Source organism: Atractosteus spatula, chromosome 24 (genome assembly GCF_055471065.1).
Source record: "Atractosteus spatula isolate fAtrSpa1 chromosome 24, fAtrSpa1.hap1, whole genome shotgun sequence".
NCBI classification, from domain to species: domain Eukaryota; kingdom Metazoa; phylum Chordata; class Actinopteri; order Semionotiformes; family Lepisosteidae; genus Atractosteus; species Atractosteus spatula.
Genome location: NC_142729.1, coordinates 12,160,168 through 12,168,276, shown reverse-complemented (window position 1 = coordinate 12,168,276; position 8,109 = coordinate 12,160,168). Strand labels below are relative to the sequence as shown.

The 8,109-nt window shown below is 39.3% G+C and overlaps 1 non-coding gene across 1 annotated transcript; it reads left to right on the top strand.

Moving 5' to 3' along the window:
• Nucleotides 1–7,473: 7,473 nt before the first annotated feature.
• Nucleotides 7,474–7,555, top strand: trnas-acu (transfer RNA serine (anticodon ACU)). The gene has a single exon. It is a non-coding gene; the product is annotated as a tRNA-Ser (tRNA).
• Nucleotides 7,556–8,109: the final 554 nt, after the last annotated feature.

Genomic DNA, 8,109 nt, shown 5'->3' with positions numbered 1-8,109 from the left:
AAATGGATGGATATTTTAGTTATCTTTCTAGTTCACAGGTTTGCATGCATAATTTAATTTTGAAAGCCACTGGGACATCAGGTACTACTGTTGTATTTATGAAAAAGAAACAAAACAAAAAGCATACTAACAACTGTGTCATCCTACTCCTTAGTTAATACATTTTATTATTTGTAAACAGTTAACATTGTTAGCAAAATATTTTGAATTATATTTTACCCTGTTTTTTCTCAAGTTTGTATTTAACGTATTATATGATAGTCAGATTTAATGTATATTTGAACAATGAAAATATATTTTTACAAGATGCGGGGGAAAGTGCAACAACTTATTACAGTGCTAAATTTAATAATATTGATTACTAATAGTTTATGCTAACACCTTACTTTCTTAATTTGATGTATTTAAAACAGTGAACTGAGGGAACATAACATTCAGAAATACAATCGAAAATAGTTTTGTGGTGTTTGTATAGATGAAACATTTCTAAAATGTAAAACGTAACAAAATTAAAGACGTTTAAAATCTGTAATCTTTCCACTTGTAATGTCATTAGAAAGTACAAGTTTCTGCTTTGTCTAAGGATGGTATCAAAAAGTAGTCTAAGTGGTGAGAAAGCTGTGCTTAATGATAATTAAGGGACTTAAAAGTAAAAAGAGATGCTTCATATTGCTTGATTAATTTAAAAAACTAAGTTATAAATGCAGACGCGATTGGTGCCATTAAGTGCTCCAGGCAGCGGAACGTTTGTTCTGTACTGCTGAGCTCCGCGCCTCCTCCCTCTCTCGGTGCCATGCCGGGTCTAAATATCTAAACATATGTATCTATATAGCATGTAGTATCACTGTATTCCACTTTCTTTGTAAACACGGAAAAACAGATTCACAACGCGACGGTGTGTCACTGTGTAAAAAAAAAAAACGATTTGAACACCCTATATTGTAATGAGCTGCTGAGCTAAGAATAGGAGTTCCTGGTGTCAGAGGGGGTGGAAAGTGCCCGAGGTCATTTAATTAGTATTACAATTCGCACTGATTCCCTTGCGAAGATATGGACATAAGAATATTCGTGTGTGGTCAAAAAATGGCATTAAGCACTTAAAATTAATATGGTTAATAATAATAAACTGTAACATGCTGTAACAAGATTGGCTAAACTGGGAAGCCTGTTCCCACACACCCTGCCCCCACTACCATTAGAATATACACAAAGCACTCCCCAGACTGTCTGCCCGTTTCACTGTTACCTGGATACCTCTTTGTTTAGAACTCACCCTCCCCCCTGCCTGTCTGGCTTCTTTTAATCCTTCTGTGCCCGGATTGCAGCGGGTAAGATGTTTTTCCAAGAAAGAAAGAGAAATTAAAAAAAGAGAAATTTCACCAGAGCCTCTTCTCTTCTTGTGTCTAATTAGATGAAAGGCAGCGACCTTAATCAAGCCCAAATCATAATTGAACCCATTCAGAGCCTACATTACATTTTAGCATTTCATTCTGAGTAGAAACCCTCACACCTGAAGAAGGCTTGTGTTTTCTCTCTTCTCTTTTAAGCATGTGTACAATGCTGTAATACAATTTAAAATAAAAGTTTAAACAGTATCAACTAAACTCCATTAATATAAGTATTGAGTGGTATTCAATAAATACAGCTTTTTAGTATAGATTACACTTTTCTAAAATGTATTTAAAAAATAAAAACGATTACAATCTAATCTTTCCACATTTGATCCAAAAATCCCAAGAAAAATAAATCTAAACGGGGAGAAAGCTATGCTGAAAGTTTATTAAGATACTTAGAAGACAAAGATAACAATTTACGTTGCATTTGTCCGATTGTGAATTAAAAATACATATAATTAAACATGCGTTTGCAATTTAAATCAAAAGCGATTTAAATCTATAAAAATGTTTATATTGTAACGCATACTGTACAGCCTCCATTTCTCTATAAAAATTTAAAAGATCGTTTGAGCAGCCTAAGAGGGGGGTTCTGCTCTCAGTGACAGCTGACAATCCCCCATACACTCAAGTGACAAATTAATAATGCCAATGTAAATGTCGTATTTACAATTTGTTCATAATAGAAATGTTAAGTTCTCTTAAGCTTTGTGATAGTTTACCCAGGCAGCAAAAGATCAGCTACACTGGGAAGATGCAACACCGAAGATATGATTAATAACCTTTTAAATCTGAAGGGAGATCTAAAGGGATCCCCCCACACACACACGCACGATAGAAGCAGGAAGCAGAAGCAGGGACAGCTGTCAGAAGGAAACAAGGTGACTATTCATTGTTATTAAAAATGACTTACATTCGAACATGTTGTGATATGTAGAAATCTAAAAAGTCAATTAATTGTCCATAGTATTGCTATTTTATTTTTTTTAAAGAAATGTTTGTTAAAAGAAAAGTTGTGGCACCAGCTGGATTTGAACATACAACCTCCGGTTCAGAGGTCAGGAACGTAGACCACAGTACCACCCACAAGGTCACATGAGGAGAGGCGAAACAGCCCCACATACAGAATCAACAGACATTGTACAGCGTGTACTACTGTGTTGCAGTATATGAATATAATTATATCGTTATTAATTTCTTTAGATATGCGATTCCATATTATATTAGCAGAAAAGCTTAAAACTACCACTTTTTATACACGCTATTTCACATGTTAGTTAAAGACTTTGATGCTTAAAATGTTTCGGGAGAAATGGAATACTGGTGTGTATTTTTTCTTTAAAGTACCGAGACCAGCCATATACTGTAATACTGTATGTTTATGTTCCAAAATTAATATCGTTTATGGCCTTCACATGCATTACAGTATGCTCCTATTCTTTTTATGCTCAGCTACTTAGATTTCCCTTCAGTGGTAAAATTCCATATAAATATTCAATACTAAAACGGGCACAGTAAAGACATTTAAATCTTTCTACGACCAACCAATGCACCACGAGTGCCCCTGTCAGTCTACCAATCATGTACCACAGTATTGCACGTCATCGCGCGTCACGATTTGCAAGGACGTAGCCAATTACCCGCGGTACGTGTCTGTGCCTGCATCTGTATGTCATTTTTAAGCCATTTTTTTGACCACGCACGAATATTCTTTTCTCCATATCTTCGCAATGGAAACACAGAACGCCTTCAAACCAAATGCATTTTAAAGACCATGACTTGTGAAAATTTTCACACTCTCAGTGAGCTAATTATCTTTTTTTAAACCTCCGTTTTTTCAATGATGCATAATTACGCACTAACTGGAACCTGGTGGACCACTCTATACACACGTTCACAATGTGAGAAAGACTGCTCAATACGGTTTTGTGTGACAAACCTGTATATCATCATAGGAAGCAGAACAGTGCAGTCTCCAATTCCCCAGACTGTAAACATGGGACCAAAGCTTTGTTTGATTTCTGAAACCCTTTCTTTGTATCCTCTTTTCATTCAGGTAAGGGTCAACTATATACACAATACTGCTGACAGCAGGAAAATTAACAATATTCTTTACTCAGCAGCATATTAAAAACAGCTCCCATGATGTACCAACCGATTTTTTACACAGAAGACTGACACAGCTTTGCGTTCTGAATCTCTTTTTCTCGTGCTTTTATTTAATGTGGCACTATGCACTGGGATAGGGGAATGCTGTTCAGAAGACAATAGCATTCAAACCACAGCACCCACAATGCTGCAAGTAAGTGTTTTACACACTAAGCAGGTCCTCTGACCTTTCCAAGCCTTGCTTTGGCTTGTGAAACCTTTTCGTTTTATATTGGCACCATGAGACATGCAATACACTGGGATAGTGGGGTCTTCTTCATGACTCAATTTCTTTTTAAGCACAACACCCACAATGCTGCAGCTAAGTGTTTCACATACTAGGCCGGTCCTCTGACCTTTCCCAGCTTTGTTTTGGGTTGTGAAACTTTTCTTTATTTTTTAATGATTTTTTGAATATAGCACTACAGGTAATATACTGAAATAAGGGGGTCTTCTTTAAAATGCATCTGGTTTGAAGGCGTTCTGTGTTTCCATTGTGTTGATATGGACAAGAGAATATTAGTGAGTTGTCAAAAAAATGTGATAAAAACGACAAAGTGAAGGCTGTGAAAACAGTCACAATGTACTTTATACACAAAGCAAGTGTTCTCGTAACCCTAGGAGGTTTCGTGAAAACGCTACTGGCATGCCAAAATCGTTATCGAACTTTACCCCGGTGCATGCCGGGAGGAATTCATGCACTACAGATGAAAGGGGGCAGGCACGTACAGTTCACTTTGAATCCACAAGTACTTTTCTCGGATGTTGCACAAACAAATCCTAATGTCCTGAAAGCATTGCAGCATGTTTGTGTCTCTCTTCCTGTAGCTGCAGGACGACTGACACGAATGGACAATCACAATCTGTGGCGTTTAGCGTGACATAGTCTTGCAGGCATCGTGCTGTCTCACTGCAATACTATACCGCTGGAGGAAACAGTCCATCTGGCCATGAAACTCATTTGAACGTCTAGCTACAGTTACTAACCATATCATGATTTATTCACAATATGTGGAATCAGCACGTCCCAGAGACAGCTTCCGATATCGTGAGCATTCTCTGATGGTGTGCTGCATGGCTTCTGGGTGTGTACGTTGGTGGTATAGTGGTGAGCAAAGCTGCCTTCCAAGCAGTTGATCCAGGTTTGATTCCCAGCCAACACATTGGTGAATATTTTCAAATGCTGTAATGAACCTAGGAATGCGACTAACAAAGCACAACCTTTTGAAAGAGCTAAAGCACTGCAAAACTGAATTGGGGAGAATCTTACTGGGGATTCTGAGCGATGACTGTGTAACCAGGAGGTTATGGAGGGGATATTTGAAATCTGACACTGAAATTGGTAGCTGTCTCTTTAAGACATGCACGTATGAGTGACATCAGCACGCCAGTAATTGTGGGAGTGGACAACGTACAGTTGAGCGTGGCCTGTGGCTACGCATGATGTGAATGCAAAGAGCATGTTCAAATAAGACTGATGTTCTGTGCATCTTGGATTAGGCGAGATCAAAGAGGAAATTGCCACTACCATATTTTTTGCTTTGTCTTTGTTATTATAGTATCTATAATAACAAAGAGCTATAGTAGCTCTTTGTGCATCCTGGTGTGTGTATATCTCCAGGTATATCTATGTGAAGCTTTTGAGTTAAAGGTTATACTGCATCCAATCTAAGTTCTGTAACAGAAAATAATACAACCCCTCATTTTTATGATTTCATGCAGATCCAGAATTAAAAAATCCCCATTTAAATTCATTGTAGTACGGTGTGTTCTTTGCCGGGCTACAAATTTTGGTACCAGAAATGGGGTATTCTGAGCATTTAGATGAAACTTTGGATGCCGTATAAGGTAAAATAAATAAAAAAATATGGTAGTGGTGAAGAGCTGCACTGCGGGTGTCTGGTCTGCCCAGAGAGGTGGGGGAAGGGACGTCCGGAGCAGGGACCCAGGAGAGGATCGCCAGCAGAACCAGCATTCTGGACTGTTCTAGTGCACGTTAGCAGATTCTTTAGTGCTATTTATCACTTTCTGTAGTCAGTCACTGAGTTTGAGTTTGTAGGCATCCTCTCATGAGGCACCAATAAATGTAGGGGTTTTGTGCATTACAGGGACAATTATTAATTGTAGCAGTAAGCCACAAAATGATTCTTTGATGGCTATTAGAAAACCAACCTTGCGGGATAACACACACACACACACGGATACTATTACACGACAATACATTTATTAAGGCATAAAATGTGTATATAAACATAACAGATCTTATAGTGAGGGTTAGCAGAATACAAAAGGTATATATTCGATCACGAAGAGTTACAAACCAAGAGGGACATACATTCAGTATACCATTCATTTATACCATTTCGTTAATGAGCTTTGATTTCAGCTTCTACACTAGATACTCAAAAGCAAGTACATCACTCATAGGAATTAAACTGATATCAACTGGGGTTGAGGTAACAATTGAATTCTCGAGCTGTAACTCAGAATGTTGAATACTCATCCAATCTGTGTGGATTCAGATCTCCCGCGGACACAAAGAAACAGTGGCAGGCTTGTTGCTGTGTCCAATCAGCATTCTCTGGCCTAGTGTCAGGCAGTGCTGGTTTGGCATGAGGGAAGTGGGAGAGACTCCTGCTGCGACGCTCTAGTAGTAGGCTCTCTGAAGACCGGCTAGTTAGTTCTGGCTTACTAGTGAGAGTTTGTGCACATGAGAAAAGCGACTGCGGGTCCAAGCAGGTCACACTCTTTAGACAGGAAGAAGACCGGTTCGTTCCTGATGTATTGCTAGTTCTGAATCCATACAAGAACAATTCTATAAAACGCTCACCAGATTACGTTTTAAGAAGGAACTGCAGCTCAGGTTCAGCCAAGATCTAAACTCGGATGGCAGGATTCAGAGTCCAGAGTGCGGACTGATGGCGCACGGAGGGTCCATATAGATCCCTCAGTGATCTTCCGCGTGTTTAAACTGCCAACGTGTGACTACCCTGTCCCCGTGACCTCATTGCTCTGCTCTCGCCTCTGTGCAGCCGAGCCCGACTCATGGTAAAGTGAAAAAAAAAATGCCCTCAACGTGTGATTTTCTCTGGAGCGAGGATAGATGTTACCTTTATATCACTGAACAGAATGTATGAGATGTGGCGGCTAGGTTCAATTTTTTATCCTGTTTAAAAGATTAAGGACTGGGGTGAGCGTGATTCACCACCCTAAGAGCCCGATGTGCGGACCAATTAAGCTGCATAGACTTGGTCATTTAACTATTCTCCATTCGCAGGGTTAAGGTTAATGAGAAAACATTGCTGACTTTTTTTTGCCAGCCACAAGCGCAGATTAGCAAGGTTTGTATTTCATCTTTTGCAAGTTGCATCCATTTAAAAAAAAGTCGTTCAAGACAGGAAATTAATACTTGCATTTAATTAAGTCTAGCCGTAGGAGGTTATCCATAATGACCAGTTCTGTACGAGAAGACAGAAAAAAAAGGCACCACTGGGATTCAGACCCAGGATCTCCTGTTTACGAAGCAGGCGCTTTAACCAACTAAGCCACAGCACCCCTGGAGTGGTGTCCTTTTACAACCACTTGGACACACCGCTCTGAGACATCTGCATTCGGTGCGCGCTCCGCCTGCTCGCTGAGCAAGTTGCCACCTTTACATACAAAAGCAACATCGACACCAAGAGAAAGGATGACAAATGGCTTTTATCTGGAACTTTTCATGTCAAAGGAGCTCAATGTGCTTTCCGTGGACAACAGGGCCACTGAACTCCACACCGGCCACTGAAGCACAGCAGTGGCTTGGTGGCTTGACATCTCCCAAAGAAAATGTTGAAATCGCATGTGGAACAGGAAAATGACCCTTCGAGTACAAGGGAAAAAAAAAAGATCATCTGGAGCACGCCAACACATGTACGGACAGCCTAGTTTTCTTGATGAGGTGGCCAAGTGGTTAAGGCAATGGACTACTAATCCATTGGGCTTTGCATGCATGGGTTTGAATCCCATCCTTGTCACATTCAGCATCTGACACATGTGCCCATTCAAAGTTGGCCTTGCTTTCTTTTGCTCTGGTACTAGAGCAGTACATTTTCTAGCTGTGGCTGAAGATGGTATAGTAGGCTAACATCGGTATCGAGCAGTGACAGTAACAGTATTTACTGAGAGAGAGAGAGGCAGCTCAGAAGATGAGCTCCTAATTTCTTTGAGATTTTATTGTTTTCTGTAACTGAACAAATAGTCTAGGAATAAGGCAACATCTAACAAAAACGAAAGAAAACCAAAGAAGTAAAGAAATAATTTATCATTGAAAAAAAAACAACAAAGCAAACATCTGAAAATCTGAAGACCAACTATAAGACACAGCTACACCTGAAGATAAAGGACCTGAGGAAAAACTTCAAAGAGAAAAATCTTCAAGAAATGAAGAGGAACAAACAGAAAAAAAGGAACAATTAAAACAAGGAAATAGAATAAGAAGACAAGAAAGAAATAAAAAGTACACCAAAGGAAACAAGAAGGAAAGGGAAAATACAAGCAGCATCAAGAGAAGCCAAGAACTCAGCCATAA